The sequence below is a fragment of the Leuciscus leuciscus genome (assembly GCF_965113295.1).
Source record: "Leuciscus leuciscus genome assembly, chromosome: 5".
Classification (NCBI taxonomy): Eukaryota; Metazoa; Chordata; class Actinopteri; order Cypriniformes; family Leuciscidae; genus Leuciscus; species Leuciscus leuciscus.
In genome coordinates this window covers 3208266-3226040 of record NC_138729.1, presented here as the reverse complement: position 1 = coordinate 3226040, position 17775 = coordinate 3208266, and positions in this window count along the sequence as shown.

Below are 17775 nucleotides of genomic sequence, written 5' to 3'. Positions count from 1 at the left end.
CGTGTGTTCTCAGTTCACTTTTAATGAGAGAGAGCAGATGACAGAATAGGGTTGTCGTCACTATTTCACAAGATTCTTGCCAATATATCATCGGTCATAGTCATGCACCGCTTCTAGTGATGCACACTGCAAAAGTATAGACATGCATTCCTATCGTAAAAGAAAAAAAAGTCGTCCAATATTAAATATAAAAATACTATTTACATCTTACCTCTCAGACTCTTTCAACTTAAGCATCGCGGTGGAATTTATGCTGCTTCTGTGAACAGTTAGCCCGCCTTCTATGATTTGATTGGCCATCTCAAGAATTTTGACATTGACGAGCGCTGTTAAACGTCTCTGGTTACTCACGTAACCGTAGTTCCCTGAGAGGAGGGAACGAGACATTACGTATGGGGAAATCCATTTTCCTCGAATTATGAAGTCTGATTTGAATAACTCTTTTGCTTGCAAATAGCCAATGGCGACCCCCGCCCTCACCTGATTGGCTGACAACTCCCAATATAGGTGACGGCGGGCGCCAAAACCCTCAGAATCTTAGCTGAACGAGAGTAAGGAGACTGGAAGTTTTTTCACACGGCAGGTTACGTAATGTCTCGTTCCCTCCTCTCAGGGAACTACGGTTACGTGAGTAACCAGAGACGTTCCCTTATCGAGTCGGTCTCTCGACATTACGTATGGGGAACAATAAAACCCCCGCCGTGTGGGAAAAAGCTCGGCCCAGCTCGCAACGAGCCCAAGTAGAGCACAAGCACTAATCCCTACCTCACAACAGCTCAGGTTCAGGCACCGGACCTAGTTGAAACACCTATTGGCACAGAGCCAAGTCGGTGTCCGCACCAACGTAGCCCCGCTCACCTAGTTAAGCAACGCTGAACTGAAGTGAATGGGGGATTGCAGCAATGTGATTGGTGCTTAGGAATATACTGCCGGCTTATGAATGCGGGCATAATAAGGTGACACATAGATATAGTGAACATAATGCAGCTATTGCAATAACTCGCACTGCCTACACGACCTTGTCGAAACCATGGCTAGAGCGCGCGCCAGACGGGGCGTGTCTAGTCTAGTCCAATGACAGCTCAGCTCCCTCTCCCTGCACTGACAGTACATGTGGTGCGAAGGAAGGAATATCCAAGTTATAGAATCTTGCAAACGTGTTGCGAGAGGACCAGCCTGCAGCAAAACAAATGTCCTGAATTGACATGCCTTTCGCCCATGCCCACGATGACGCCAAACTCCTCGTGGAGTGGGCGTGCACCCCTATAGGGCAAGCGGCTCCCCGGGAAGCATAAGCCAGTCGCACAGCCTCCACTATCCAGTGTGATAGCCTCTGTTTCGACAGCGCGTCGCCTTTCTTGGCACCCGCGTAGCAGACGAAGAGCTGCTCTGAAGTTCGAAACTGACTAGTTCTGTTCACATAAGCACGCAGGGCACGCATGGGGCACAAAGCGCACTTCTGAGACACTGAATCACCGTCCTCATCGGGGCAAAATGCTCGAATTGTAACCACCTGCGCTCTGAACGGCGTTGAGAGCACTTTAGGCGAATAGCCGCGCTTGGGTAAAAGTCTGACCATGCAATCGTCCGGTCCAAACTGCATACATGCGCTGTTTACTGACAGGGCATGCAAGTCCCCCACCCGTTTCCCGCAGGCTAACGCGAGCAGTAGCGCCGTCTTGAATGAGAGCACTTTAATGTCGCTAGACTCAGCTGGTTCAAAAGGTGGGTCGGACAGTGCACTAAGTACTAACGACAGGTCCCAGACCGGCATCTGACAAAGGCGGGGGGGATTAAGCCGCCTAGCTCCCCGGAGAAAACTCGTTATCAAAGGATGTTTCCCCACTGAATGGCCATCCAGCACATCACGAAAAACGGCAATAGCGGCCACGTAGACTTTCAGTGTAGATGGCGAGCTACCCACATCCAGACGTTCCTGTAGGAAGGTCAGAATAATGGAAATATCGCAATTCTTGGGGTCCTCCTTTTTGTCAACACACCAGTTAGCAAACACTTTCCACTTCAGAGCGTATAAGCGCCTCGTCGAAGGGGCTCTAGCCTGGGCTATTGTCTGCAGCACTCGCTGTGATACTCCGCGCTGACCTGCCACACATGCAGGTCCCATAGCTCCGGGTTGGGGTGCCATATGGTGCCCTTCGCCTGAGATAGGAGGTCTCTTCTCGGTGGTATCCGCCACGGGGGAAACCGCGACATGTTCACCAGCTCCGGGAACCACGGCTGGTTGGGCCATTTGGGCAAAATCAACGCACATCTCTCCTCTCTGATCTTTTGCAGCACCAGCGGCATTAACTTGATCGGAGGAAAAGCATACTTCCGTCCCTTCGGCCAGCGGCTCGACAGAGCGTCTCCCTCCAGAGGGGCTGTTGTCAAGGCAAAGTACAGCGGGCAGTGAGCGTTCTCCTGCGATGCAAAGAGGTCGATCTCCGCTTTGCCAAACATATTCCAGATCATGTTTATCGTCTGCGGGTGAAGCCTCCACTCCCCGTGCACGATGCCATCCCTGGACAGCATGTCCGCGCCGCAATTCAAACTGCCCGGCACGTGCACTGCTCGAATCGACAGGAGTACTCTGTCCGTCCATAATAGCAGCCGTCTCGCTAGACCCTGCAGGGATCGCGAACGCAAACCTCCCTGGCGATTGATGTACGCCACCACCGCCGTGCTGTCCGTTCTGATGAGAACATGACGGTCTTTCACAAACGGGAGGAAACTCCGTAGCGCTAGATGGACCGCTTCCATCTCCAAGCAGTTTATATGCCAGCGCGTCTGGTCCCCTGTCCACGTACCGAATGCCGGTCTGCCATCGCAGAGGGCTCCCCAGCCTGACAGTGACGCATCCGTAGTGACCACTACGCGTCTGACCACTCTGCCCAAAGCAGCCCCCTGCTCGAACATGGTCGAATCGAACCAGGGCGCTAGAGTCTCCAGACATGAACGCGTTATAATAAGGCGTTCCGTTCCCGCTCTCCACGCCCGCGGCTGCACTCGGCTCTGTAACCAGTGTTGAAGCGGTCTCATGTGCAACAAGCCCAGTCTGCAGACGGAGGCTGCAGCTGCCATCAGGCCGAGTAGCCTCTGAAACGTTTTTAAGGGGATGGCTCTGCCTTGAGCGAATAGGGCTAATGTATTGTGAATCGACTGGATTCTCGGTTCTGACAGCTTCGCGATCATAGCGCGCGAGTCCAGCACCATACCGAGGAATGTGATAGACTGGCACGGTTGAAGCGCGCTCTTCTGCATGTTCACAGACAGTCCCAAACCTGTCAGGTGGGTGAGGAGTCTGCGTTTGTGTTCCTCGAGAACACACTCCGACCGCGCGATGACTAACCAGTCGTCGAGATAGTTCAGAATGCGCATTCCACTGAGCTTCAGGGGAGCAAGCGCTGTATTCATGCACATTGTAAATACACGGGGGGCCAGAGCCAGCCCGAACGGCAATACTTTGAACTGGTATGCCACACCTTCGAATGCAAAACGGAGGAAGCGCCTGTGATGCGGGGCTATCTGAATGTGGAAGTATGCATCCTTCAGATCCACTGCAATGAAGTAATCGTCGGGCTGAATGTGTGCGAGGATCTGCTTCACAGTTATCATTTTGAACGCGCGTTTCGCGAGCGCTTTGTTCAATAATCTCAGATCTAAGATGGGGCGCATGCCTCCGTCCTTCTTCGGTACTAGAAAATAACGGCTGTAGAACCCGGAATTTCTCCGTTCTTCGGGACTATCTCTACTGCTTGTTTGGCCAGGAGAGAGGAGATTTCTGCCCGAAGTAGCGGGGCGCTCTGTTCTGACACCTCTGTCATAATCACACCGCCGAAGCGGGGTGGTCTGCGAGCGAATTGAAGTGTATAGCCGCGTTTTATTGTGTTTAACACCCAATATGATGCCGTCAGGAGCGTCGACCACGCGCTCAGGTGGCTCGATAAGGGGGGCTTTAACGCATGCTGCGGCGGGGGCTGAGCGCCAGCCACCGGGGATGCATTGACCGCTACATGAATGACAGGTGACTCGTCCGCGGCTTTTCGCACGGGGACATAAATAGCCACCTCCTCGGGTTTCCCCGAGCTTCCGCTCTGCGAAACGTCCCCCGGGGGAGAGGTTTCGCTTATGACGCGGGTAATAGTGTAGGGAGGAAGAAAGCTCTTTTGCTGAGACATGTAATGCACTTTGTTTATTGAAACAGAACACAGCGGTTTCAACATCAACACATTCACGTCGAACTCTGGGCGGGAACACGCCCTCTTCGCAGCGGGTCCGACGAACACGTCCCGCGCTCTCTTCCCCCCGATACGCACATCAGGAACGCTGTTCTTTCTTGCCCGCCGGGCGCCCATGGCTGCTAGAGGCCGGCTTCGCACCAAAGCGGGGCTTCCTGAACTGCCTCTGGCGGAGGGGAGGCTCCGGCTCGCGACGCTCTGCCGCGCTCGGGGAAGCGCGCCTGGTGTGTCCCGCCGGGCGCTGCGCTGACGAAGACCTGGACCTCGCTGCAGGGGGGGCTTGAGACCGTTTCGGCAGGAGATGAGGCATCATCTTAGATTGCTTGACGGTCTCGGCGTACTTGTCAGACAGCGACTCCACCGCAACACCGAAAAGACCCGTAGGGCTCACCGGCGCGTCCAGGAACTGGCTCTTATCAGCATCGCGCATCCCTGACAGCGTCAGCCACAGATGGCGATGCAGGGCCACAAGACTGCCCATATTGCGGCCGATTCCCTGGGCGACCTTCTTAGACGCCGCCAGAGCGAGATCCGCCGCCGTGCGCAGTTTTCTGAGCAACTCCGGGTCCGGGTTTCCCTCATCCAGGGACCCTAGGAGTCGTGTTTGGAAAACCTGCAGGATTGCCATCGTGTGGAGGGCAGATGCTGCATGTCCAGCTGAAGTGTATGCTTTCTCGGCGATGTGGGCAGTAGCTCGACATGGCCTAGAAGGCAGTTGGGCGGTCTTCCAGCCGGGAGAAGACGCCAGATGGGCCGCGATGGCATCCTCGACGGGAGCAGCTGGGTACCTTGTGCATGGGCTCGGGCTGAGTAAGGGGAGCGCCATGACCTGGTGAGCTCCTCGTGGACCTCCGAGAAAAAGGGCGCGGGTCTCCTCGGGGCTTCAGCCTGACGGCCCGCGCCGAGGAAGGAACCGTCCATCCATCTCTTAGACGGCAGCTCCTTGGGAGCTGTCCACTCCAGCTCCATATCCGCCACAGCCTCCGTGAGAATGGCCATAAGCTCCGCATCCAAAGAGGCGGGGGCGCCTTCAGACGGGGACTCGGACCACGCTCCCGGGTCGGAGGCACTGGTAGACATGGCGTCGTCACTGTCGTATCCAAACGAGACCATTTCCCGCGCTTCTTTAGGAGGGTGGTAACTGGCCTCAGTGTAAGTTAAGGGCTCTGCCACGTGAGGATGGCGTGGGTGTTGGGCCGACGTCAGCGCCTCGACAGAGTCCATAGATGGAGTTCTCTGCTGTCTCCCGGTCCGCGGCTCGAGGGCGGCAGACTGGGGAGAGGCAGGAGATACAAGGCCGTCGTTACGTGTAATGGCCAGCCTTGCACGAAGGATCTTGATGGGAAGCTCCTCACAGGCACGACATCCCGATCCTCCGAATGCCGCCTCCGCGTGCGCCCGACCCAGGCATTGCACGCACTGCTCGTGCGCGTCTGGGAATTCGATGGGTCCACCACACATGCGGCAAAGAGACATAATGAAATAATCCACCGGAACGCGAGAGGGGAAAAACTCCTTACTATATTCCGCTCTAATGCGTACATCAACGGTAAACCAGACCTGAGTGAAGAAAAAAGATTCTGAGGGTTTTGGCGCCCGCCGTCACCTATATTGGGAGTTGTCAGCCAATCAGGTGAGGGCGGGGGTCGCCATTGGCTATTTGCAAGCAAAAGAGTTATTCAAATCAGACTTCATAATTCGAGGAAAATGGATTTCCCCATACGTAATGTCGAGAGACCGACTCGATAAGGGAACCGCTGTTTACTTTATATATGTGTATAAATTTTTTTCTTGTCATCCTGGATCAGTGGATTCTGCATAAGCTCAATAATAAACCAAATTAAATAGCAAATTAAAACCAAAAATAAAAATTACAATATATTAACAATAATTTTAAACATTAAAAAGAGCAAGAATGGACATCTGCAACAAACTTGTTAGGTTCAGTGTTTTTTTGTTTTGTTTTTTTAAAAATTGATTTTAATATTAAAAGTGTGGGTGTTTAAAACAAATATTTCGATGAGCTATTATTAACCACGCCTTAATTTACGTTGTTATCAAAACAGCTGTTATGATGAACTGAGGAATACACGTTCGTCAATAACACATTTTGTACCTTCAAATGAAACTGAGAAAGTACCACCATGTGTGTTTTTGAGACCTGCTCATGTCCAAGAAGCATTGTCGTAGATTTTTCCCTAAACCTAACTATCTGGGTCGTCTCCAATCGACGTTCCCTATATAGTCTACCTGGGTTGTCTTCAATCGACGTTCAATATATAGTCTACCTAACTAACTTGCTTCCCTAACTAGCTTTCTTGCTGTGCAGCAATGATCGACAAACAGACTTCAGCAAATGTCCTCTAAATGCTTTAATCACGGCCAGAAGAGTTCTCGAGCAGTTCTCAGGGAATCTCTCTCAAGAAGAAGCAAGGCTGGAGGATCTCTGACAATTTCTATTGAGAATCCCACCAGCTAAAGAATACAACAGTTTTTATAGAATAAGGAGGTATGGCAAAAATGTCATGCTGCATTACATAATTTCCCCACAATTTGATTGGTTTTCATAGACAAACCCTTCTGTTACTAGGTAAATCAAACTTTGTATTAATGATTACTTAATTGTTAATCACAAGGTTCAAACCTAGTCATTTGTCTAGTTTCATTTCCCATATTTGTTCTTTTTAAACTCACACAACCAAAGTAAAAGGGGTATGGCAACACAACATACAGCATTCAAAAACACAGGACAGAATGTTTTAGTACATTGTGTTTCAAAGTGTTATCATGTTAGGCCTGAAAAGGGAAGTAAGGTTAGGTGTTCATATTAGTTTGATATACAGTTTACTATTTTATTCATTAAAAATCCACCACAGCATGTGACTCAAATAAAAACTCTGGTTACTAGCGTATCCTCGGTTCCCTGAAATTACGGGAACAAGCATTGCATCAGAGATTATCTCTACGTTCCGTTGTCTTAGAATACTGAAGCCTGATTGGTTCACGTCTGTGAATTTCAGAGACAAATGGCCATTATGCCTGCCAGAATGGGCGGAGCCAACTGCCTATTTAAGTCACACAAAAATGGCTATCTAGTCAGACTGAACCATGAAAGTGTGGAGGGCCCAAGGCAGGCTACTAGAGTTAAGGACTTAGAATGTCCAGAAAGGGTGATCGTCTGAAGGTATGGCAATTTTAGAAAACCCACTGAGGGTGGAGCCCGGTCTACATGTTATGTCTATAGAGGTGCCTGGTAGAAGGTGCCCTAGCCTCAGAGATCGTGTTCATGACTTGGAGGCTACCGTTGAGAGGCCATAGGTGGAGGCTCCAGAACTCGGGTTGGGGATGCCAGACTGACCCTTTCGCTTGGGAAAGGAGGTCCCTTCTCAGAGGGATTGGCCATGGTGCTGCAGACAGCAGCTGGACCATTCCCGGGAACTACGGCTGGTTCTGTCAGAGTGGTGCAAAGAGTAAGACCGAGCATCTGTGCTTCCTGATTCAGCTGATAACCTCAGGGGAGCAGTGATACCGGAGGGAAGGAATAGACATTTACATTTAATCATTTAGCAGACACTTTTATCCAAAGCGACTTCCAAATGAGAATAGAAGCCATTAAACTAACAATAGGACAACAATATGCAAGTGCTGTGACCCTTCCCAGTTTAGTCTAAAGCAGTATACATCATTAAAAAAAAAGAAAAAAAATATAGAATAGAAGAGAAAAGGAAAGAAAAGAAAGTGTTAGTATTAATGGATCAAATGTTGCCGAAAAAGATGCGTCTTCAGCCGTTTCTTGAAAATGGCAACGGTCTCAGAAGCTCGGATTGAGTTAGGCTGGTCATTCCACCAGCAGGGAACAGTCAAGGTAAAGGTCAGAGAAAGAGATGTTGTGTCTCTTTGAGATGGCACCACGAGGCGACGTTCACTTGCAGAACACAAGCTTCTAGATGGCATGTAAGTCTGGAGTAATGATTTTAGGTAAAAGGGAGCAGAGCCAGTGGTTGTTCTTTAGGCAAGTAGCCTGGATGCCAGCCGAACTTAGCCCCGCCCACAACATTTTTAGGTCGGGAAGTTCGGTCTGGACTTGATCCGTTGTGGAGCTATTATGCCCGAACCAGAGCTGTTCGGACCAATCAAATTGTCAGGGCGGGCTTTATATGATGATGGACAGATGATCAACTGTAACGTAATCATCCACGTCACCAACGAGTGCTTGGGTTGAATTCGTTTACAACAAAGATGACTGCCGCTGGAGAATTGAGATTTCAAACTTACAAATAAGTCAGATAGAATAAATGCATATTTGGCGTGCTGTCCGAGGAGAGGCTGCGGGCTCGGTATTCGGCACAAACCCAAAGTACTCCCCCCATATTCCTGGCTGTGGAAGAACAAGCCAAGAGTGAGTGGAGGGATGCTGAAAACTGTCAAGGAATGTTGAGTGAGTTGACAGAGTGAATATATGCTTCCTCTCATGCTGATAGGGTAGACATGGTAATTGTTTGATGACAAGTTGATTGGATTGATTATTTGAACGTGCTCCTCCCGAACTCTGTTTATGAAACATCATGCAGATTCCGTCATTGCGTCTGTTATAGAAGATATTGACAGCGCATTCATTTTAAAAGAGGAACAGAGAACCGCGATCAAGGTATTTGTCGATCGGAAAGATGAATGAAGAACACACGTCACTTACTCCGTTGCTCTAATTGGTTGTAGGTTTATCCAATTGAGTGCAGAGGCATTTTCTTTCCTGGTTCGGTTGAAACACGCCCCATAATCACAGCCCAATGGAGCAGTTTCAGACTCATATTCTGACTAGAATCTGAGTATGACGACGTCAGGCTAGTAGGCAAGCATCAGTGACTTGAATTTGATGCGAGCGGCAATTGGCAACCTGTGCAATTTTGTGAGGAGATGTGTAACGTGTCTCTTCGGCTCGTTAAAGACCACTCTTGATGCAGTATCTGTATCAGTTGCAGAGTTTTGACAGTGATGCTGGAAAGCCTGCCAAGAGAGCATTACAATAGTCCAGTCTGGATGGAACAATCGCTTGGACAAGGAGTTGTGTGGCCTGCTCTGATAGGAAGGGCCTGATCCTCCTAATGTTGTATAAGGCAAATCTGCAGGACCGGGCAGTTCTAGCAATTTGGTCTGTGAAGTTCAATTGACCCTTCGCAGGGAGTTTGATTGACAGGCGATCTGACCAATCATAATCCGTCGAATCCACCATTTTTGTCTGACAAAGCAGTCAGGAGAGTTAGTAGATTAACGTTGGAGGATTTGAACTTGAAAAACGGTGTGTACTGACGTCTTTCCGTGGTTAAAACAACATTCCTTTATGTTCATTCATGTTTATTTGATGCTATAAATTAACTAGAGGGAAGAGATTATCAGTTCATGACAGAGCATGTGAGCGGAGTGGAGCGGGAGCAAGCGGGGAGCGCGAGTGGGCGGATCTTGGACAGAGCGCAGAGCGGCAATTTCAAAAGGACGGAGCGTCGCACTATTTCCCGCTCCAATTCCGCTCCGCTCACGCCACGCATCAGTCAAAAAATGCGCCATGAAGAACAAAAAACATATATAGGCATAGCCGTCGCACTGGACTATAAGTCGCATTTATTTAGAAATTTGTTTCACACAAAAAAAACTAAAACAATGTTACAGATGGGACAGTTCTCCGTTACGGACGTGAGCGCTCTGACAGCGGCACTAAAAGACTGCTTTAAAACTTTCACTGAGACCTCAAACAGAAAGCACAAAGCCTGTCTTTAAATTTAATTTCGTTTTGTATTAATTGTATCTTAATTTTGATCAGTGTTTCATCAACCAATTTTCTGGATTTAATAAATAAGTAAATATATTAGATAATCACGACACGAAGGCGCCGGCGGGTGAACCTGTCTCATAAATGAACCGAAACTCAGCGTATAGCCTACTTGCCTGAAAGACCTGAGACATATATATAAAGCCTGAAATGTCTACTTTTAAACAGAACAATTCAAAACGAAAGAAAACAAACTGCTCTCTTGAATCCTTATGAAATGTGCATTTCTCTCTGGGGCGTTCAATACTGGCGTATTAAACCGGTCCGTGACGCAAAAAAGGTTGGGGACCGCTACAAGTGATATACATGTAGATTTTTTTCCTTTTTTGGAGCGAACGGGGGGCGATTTGAGTGGAGCGCGAAGCAAACTGCGTTGAGCGCTGAGCGGAGCGGCCTGATGTAGCTTTGAGCGGGGGAGCGGAGGGGTGAACAGTTCCGTGAGCGATGAGCGGAGATTCTCACCGCTCCACTCCGCTCATATGCTCTGGTTCATGAGCAGCTTTAACTGAGGCGCTACAGTGATGTCATGACACATTAAAGAGCCACAAAACGGAATTTACTGTTTAAATTTCTTTTAAAAAATGACCAAATTTGAAAGTTGAGACTTTGTTTCATATCAAAAGTAAGCTGGTCTCTCCTGCCTGTCAGCGCATTGTCAGTGTCCTCTTTGCTCCGTTGTGTATTTTTCACTGTATGAGAACATGTGTGGCGTGAGAGCGGCATGGCTTGTCGGACATAGCAACAGTAACTAAAGGGGGCTGGTCTTTGCGAACAGTCAATTGATCATCAATCACAACTCCAAGGTTCCTGACTGACCTTGATGCAGTTATGATGATGAACCTACAGCTGAATTGAGAAGTTGTGGTGTAGTGTTGGGTTGACAGAAACCACAAGCAGTTCTGTCTTTTCTGGTGGTGGTCCTTTATCCAGCAAGAAATGTCTGTCAGGCAGGCTGAGATGCGAGCCGTCGGATCCTCTGGTTTGAATGAGAGGTAGAGTTGTGTGTCGTCACCATAACAGTGATAGGAAAAACCATGTTTCTGAATGACAGATCCTAGTGATGACATGTAAAGTAGATGGAGAAGAGAAGTGGTCCAAGCACTGAGCCCTGAGGCACCCCAGTAGCTAGATGTTGCGACTTAGACACCTCACCTCTCCACAACACCCTAAAGGACCTACGTGAGAGTTAAGACTTGAACCATTGGATTGGTTTTTCGTCTTTAGGATTGACAGGAGGATCTGGTGGTTGACTGTGTCAAACGCAGCAGACAGATCCAGCAGGATGAGAACTGAGAATTCGGAAGCTGCTCTTGCCAGTCTCAGAGCTTCAATAACCAAGAACAGGGCAGTCTCAGTTGAGTGTCCGCTTTTGAAACCAGACTGGTTGTTGACCTCCTGGACGGTTGTTCTGTGTGAGAAAGGCAGAAATTTGGTTGAAAACAACTCATTCAAGTGTTTTAGCAATGAATGGAAGCAGGTATATTGGTCTGTAATTTTCCAGATGTGATGGATTTAGAGTGGGCGCAAAGGGGGCTACCTGTTGGCCAATGAGTCCTTTTTCTTCTAAAAGAATATTGGGCAGTGGGTATTCTCTGCTGTGATCCACTTCCGCCTGGCTGAAAAGGCCCGAAATCATGCAGACCGCCAGGGGATGGTCCGTACCGGGACAGAATATCTGCTCCGGTGTTCATGTAGCCCGGCACATGCAAAGCTCGTATTGAGAAGAGATTGTCCTGTGCACACAGGAGGAGGTGGCGTGCCAATCTGTTTAAAAGACAAGTTTGTATTGTGGTAAGAGTTTCTTATACATGTTCAGTCATACTAAAGTTAGTCTCTGTCTTGTAGGGCTGTACATCAGTCATATCCGTGACGTCAGTGGGTCAGGATGGCTGGAATGCAGTGACTCCTCCATCAGAAAATCCAGCTGGGCAAATGCATCACGTAACACCAGCAAGAACGGCAAGAGGTAGATACTGGTGCTCAAATAATGTTCCCAGCTCAGTTCTGATAGATGTTTTGTAGTTGAGCAGCAGCTGGTTTTGAAGTGAAAGCTTAGCGAAGATCCTTCTTTGGCTTCTCCGGCTGCCAACCTCCAAACACTGGCGCTTCCTCGATTACTCGTGGTCATCCTGGGAATCGCATCTCTCCATCTCTCAAGGTCAGTTTCGGAGGACTTTTCAGTCAACTTAGCGTCTGGCTGAACTTCTCCTGGCTCCTGTAAACGGCTGTACAATCCTACACTGTCTTCCTCATGGCATTCTTCATTGGAGAGACGCATTCATCTACATCTGTGGTTCATCACGTCACCTCAGGAAAAGCAGGATGTGCCTATACCATCGGCACTTAATTAAAAATATAAGAAATAAAAAGATCAAATATGAAATGGCTTTCTCTCCATTATGAGAGCTTCACATCTTCTCAGAGCTGGTAAAGTCAGGTGAGACTTTGCACACTCCTTTGCATTGGTTTTGATTGGGGTGAGTGTCAATAGTGCTTCATCATCACTGTTAGTAGACGTTCTCTTCAGGAGAGCAGTCAGTCGATTGCAGAAGCTTTGGTAAAATCAGTAGAAATGAGCAATGCATGGTGTTAAAACCAGGTGATGGAAGAGTTTGCTTCAAAAAGTGCTGTCCTGGTCAAAGAGAGGAGCATGTGCGACTACAAAACATCAAACAGTTAATTGCATACTTTAAGATGGTAACTTTGACAGCCCTGATAAAACTGTTAATAAATAAATAATTAAATGCACACAAAAAATAATTAAAGTAAGAGTGTAAAAATGTGAAATCCATTAAATTTTGAGAGGTTAAAATGGCTTCAAATGTCACTTCAAGTAAATAACTTCCTTTATTCCAGATTCCAGATAATCTTCCAGATTACATTAAAAATGACACCCGCTGACTTTAGACTTATTCATTAAAAGAACAGATCAGAGAGTGAGTCTCTAACTAGCCAGTTGCTTTTACTCATTTTATGTTTGGGTAGTTTATGATGCCACCTTAGTCACATTATTATATATATGTAACTCTGTTTAGTGTGTCATGCAACTTACTGTACGTGTTCCCATTTACAAGTATTACATTGCAATAGATTAAAATCATTTGAAATGTTTTATTTTTCTGCTTTTAAAGTCTATGTAGATTTTTTTTTCTAAAATATTTTATGCATTTTGTATTTTGAATTTTATGCAATAATGTATTTAGCCTGTATTTTAGCTACAGTTCATGGCACTAAGCACCGTTATTAGATGTTTTTGCACTTTAACACCTAAATAATTTTGCATCTAACATCAGGCGCTCAATGCATATTTACAATTAGGGTAAATGAAATCAAATGAGATGATTTTAACATTATTTATTGAAAAGAGTTCTGAGGGCACAGATGTAGGAAAGCTCTTCTCCTCAGAAGACACTAGGTGGCAGTGCAATGTTTGCTTTGCACTTTAAGCTGCTGTATTTCACAGAAAACCACTCTGATGACCTATCAAACATGTGTTTCAGTTTTACGCTGTCTCGCTGTTTGTTGAAAACAGGAAACGACTAGCTGTCTTTATTGGTTCTCTCTCTCTCAGCCAGTCAGCTCTTACAGAACTGATTCAGAAGAATGCCAACAGGTCGAACATTTTTCATCCGTTTCATCAACAGACCTGTATAATGCAGAAAGTGTCTGGTTGGTGGTGTTGTTTAGATTTTCTCTGCTTTATCAATATAAAAGGAAGTTTTCCAGAAAGGAGACCGACAGGTTTGGCTTCCACTGATGTAACCCTGATTTATAACACTATATTTCCTCACGTGTGTGGAATAGATCAGCCGCTTCTTCAGATGCTGGATTCTGTCCGGTCTCTGTTTTATATTGAATCAACAGAACTGGATCAAATTTATGTGAAAGTGGGTTTTTTGGCCAAGAGCCAACCACAATTAGATTTGTAACACGCCAATTAGGGGCAAATAAATCTATAATAATACAAAGATGCAAAACGAATATAGTGAAGTGAGTGGGTCTACAGAAAACTGAAGCAATCTAAAGTAATAATTACTAGCTGCTTATTTCACAAAGCGGGATACAGTTTTGCTCACGGGTGTCATGTTTACTTTACTTTGAAAACATATGAAGCCACAAACCTGGCTTATATAATAATTAACCCAGTATCTTTTGTAAACATATTCTGTGCACCTTGAATCCCAGAACGTGCATTGTTGTCAGGCAAACTGATTGGAGCTTGTATGTGCAACATGTCTTTAGTCATGAAACCTAATCAATCACATCATGGAGTTCCAGCTCTTCTGTTGTGATGTCTTTAACATACTGTCTATGGCACGCTCAACCACTTTCAGCTATAAAAGAGCTATTTAGATCATACATCTGACCTCACAACAGCAACACTGCTAATGTTATTCCAATAAGTTCCTTCATTCAAGGTCAGTTTGGAGAAAATGTTATTTTCAAAGATTGAACAGTTTGTGTCTGTTGACCAGATGGAGTTCATATTGTGTTTGGACTTTAAAGGGGTCATGAACTGCATTTTTTAACCGTGTAAATCATGACATATGAAATAATAGTCTTATTTTTTATTTTTTTATTTGATGGAACAGTTCATCGAACATTTAGATAAAATATATCTTAAATACGTTTGCAAACGTGTTTTTTGTTGACTATCATCTTTGATACATCAAGGCTCATGAAGTGTGATAGAGAAGGCAGTTAGTAGATTGTGTGCTACAGGTTTTTCAGCTTTGATCCGGTTTTCAATTTAGAGGCCTTAGAAAAATACAAATAACTTTAGCTGAATTTTTACATCAAAAATGTCATAATGTTGTCATGTAAACAGCAATAAACCATGTCTTGTGCTGATGTAATCATCTCTGTATTTCGTAATAAAAACCAGGAAGTAAATGATTCGTTTTTGCAGCTTGGTTTCAATAAAAGCTGTTTTTTGCACTATAAGTTTTGAGTTCTTACAGTATATAACTTATAGCATGTTATTATAATGACATCTTATATGTTAAAAGAAATGAATGATTTCTCAATTCATGACCCCTTTAAAAGACCAAAAATATGGCTTACGATGCAAGTGAATCCATTTTGTGACATTTTGCGATCCTTTTTGTATATATATATATATATATATATATATATATATATATATATATATATATATATATATATATATATATATATATATATATATTTGATAGACAGACAGACAAATAGAGATATTTCTGTGTCTCAGAAATTCAGTTTAATTAAGTTTAATACTCGATTCTGATATTGAGAGATATAAAGTCACTCAATCATGCAAATCATGCAATGAAATATAATGAACTACTTGCAATATATGTTGCTTGCTCTGTCAAAATAAATAGATAATCGGCCATTAATGAAAAAATGGGGGGAGGGTGGGATGTGTTATTGGTCTTTTTATTGAAAGGAATTAAATAATTGAATGATTGAAAGGGATTTAAGCAAAAAGGGAAAGGAAATAAGAGCGGTAAGAGTTCCAGGTCTGTTGTAGTTGTGAAGTAGGCCTGATAAATTTGAACTATTTGCAAATATTATTTCATTCTAAAATATGCCCACATTCACTCTTATTTGTGTCTAATATGTCAAAAGTTTTTTGCCTCAACACATTCAGTTATGAATTACATGAATCATGTAAATGAGAGCATATTTTCAATTCAAAATGGTGAAATTTCATTAAAAACAAACAGTGGGGTAGTTTGCATTAATGGATATTACTGTCAGTCACTGAACATTTCTATCGTAAAACAGTTGTCAAATATACAGTATGTTTATCTGCTTACATCGTAACCCCAACTGAGCCGCTGATCTGATTGGTCATCTCGATCATTTAAACAATTTTTCCATTTTGACATGTTGTTCCCCTCAATGTCTCTGGTGGTTACGACCCTGAATGAAAGTACTTTAAGTGAAATTGCATTGCAGCACTTCAGATGCGAGGACACTCTCTCGACTCTCTCTCCTGATGTGGGTTTATAGTGAATGGCAGAATTGCTTTTAATTGGATCCAACTAGGAACTTTATTGCATTAAACTTGTGGTGTCTGGGAATTTGTGTACATTTTATAGTCATTTCAGTGTCAACTTGACATCGCTACATTGTGTCATCATCAGACAGAGGTTAAAGACAGATTTCCTAATGTGGTTCAGATATTTAATTGAATGGCATTATCACTTTGGATATTTGACTATAGTGAGATATAGTTGTAGTTGACTGAAAGCGTTAGAGTTTGCGGTTGTTTGTAGTTTGGTCTGTACTGTACTGAGACTGTCGTTTAGCCAGAGGCTGATGCTGTAAACGTCTCAGCCTTGATAATTCATCAGCGCAGGGTTTTTATAGTAGCACATCACTGTAACTGCTTAACACAAACCATCTAATGAGGCCTAACCACCTCCATATGGACAAGAAGAGGCACGACTGTTTTTACATCATGCGCTCACTGCGACAAGAATTACAGCTTTTAGTAATGCTTCATAACAGGATCTATAATGATCATGCAGTGCGGTACAATTTATGTCTCAATTTCAATTGAAAGGTAACGAACAAAATTTAAAATTGTAATTCAAAGTTTAAAACGGAAGTATAGTTAAAATGAAAAAAAACAAAAGTTTGAATATGAATTGTCCATGCTTACATTCAAACATGTTTTGTGTCTGAGATAAATGTAGAAATTGTAGTTTACCCCCCGCCAATTTATGTATATTTGATTAGATTTTTAATACTAGTTTAATATTTTATTTATTTATTTTTATGCTTTAATATTAGTAATCCTACACGTGTGGTTTTAGCATAACCAGTTATTGTCTTTATTCACAGGTCTCTTTTTTTTTGTAGAGCACGTTTTTAGATAAGCTATTTTGTTACACTTTATTATTAGGCTTCCTTGTTACAGTGTAATTAATGTATATGTACGTTTACTCGACAATGATTAACTTAAAGCTGCCGTCGGCAACATTTTTTTGATCATATTCAGTGTAATCGACACTATAATCCGACAGAACAACATAAATAAGGTGGTTTTAGAAAAAAACCCGAGCTTCTAACTCCACCTGGAGCGTGTTATTTGTTTTGCAAAAATCCAGCGCTCCCGCTTCATCAGGTCCAATCAGCGCAGGGGGGTGTGATATCTGACTGTCAATCACAGGTCGTGCACACGCCACAGATCCCCCCTCACTCGCGCACGTTAATATCACATGCACACGCCACGCCTGAAGTTCGCCTGGAGATTGCATGAAGCGTGATGGCGGAGAGAAAATCTACTAACAAGCTTCCAATTCCTCGGTTATTGCCATCTATGGATAGATTAGCCAGGGCAGCCTACCTCTGAGTCCATGGTGTTGATAGATGCTGAAGAGACGGACGCGTTCACAGAAAATCAGGTACACACGCACAGTGACGCACTGACGAGCACGACCTCGATGGGCGGGTGCTCGCTGGTAGTGGGGAGGGGCATGAGAGTTGTAAACATTCAAAATTTTGGCTAATCGACCCAATCTGCCAGACTTGCCGACGGCAGCTTTAAAACAGAAAAAAACCTTTTCTTTTGCGTTTTTCGTGGGCAGACGTCAACTTTGTCAAAACGATCCTCGTTAAAACGGATCCGTGAAAACAACTAAAAACGCTGTATTCTGCTGCCAGGCCAGTAGTTGGCGATGTAAAGAAACACTACATGCCTATTGTAACGTTTGATCAGGC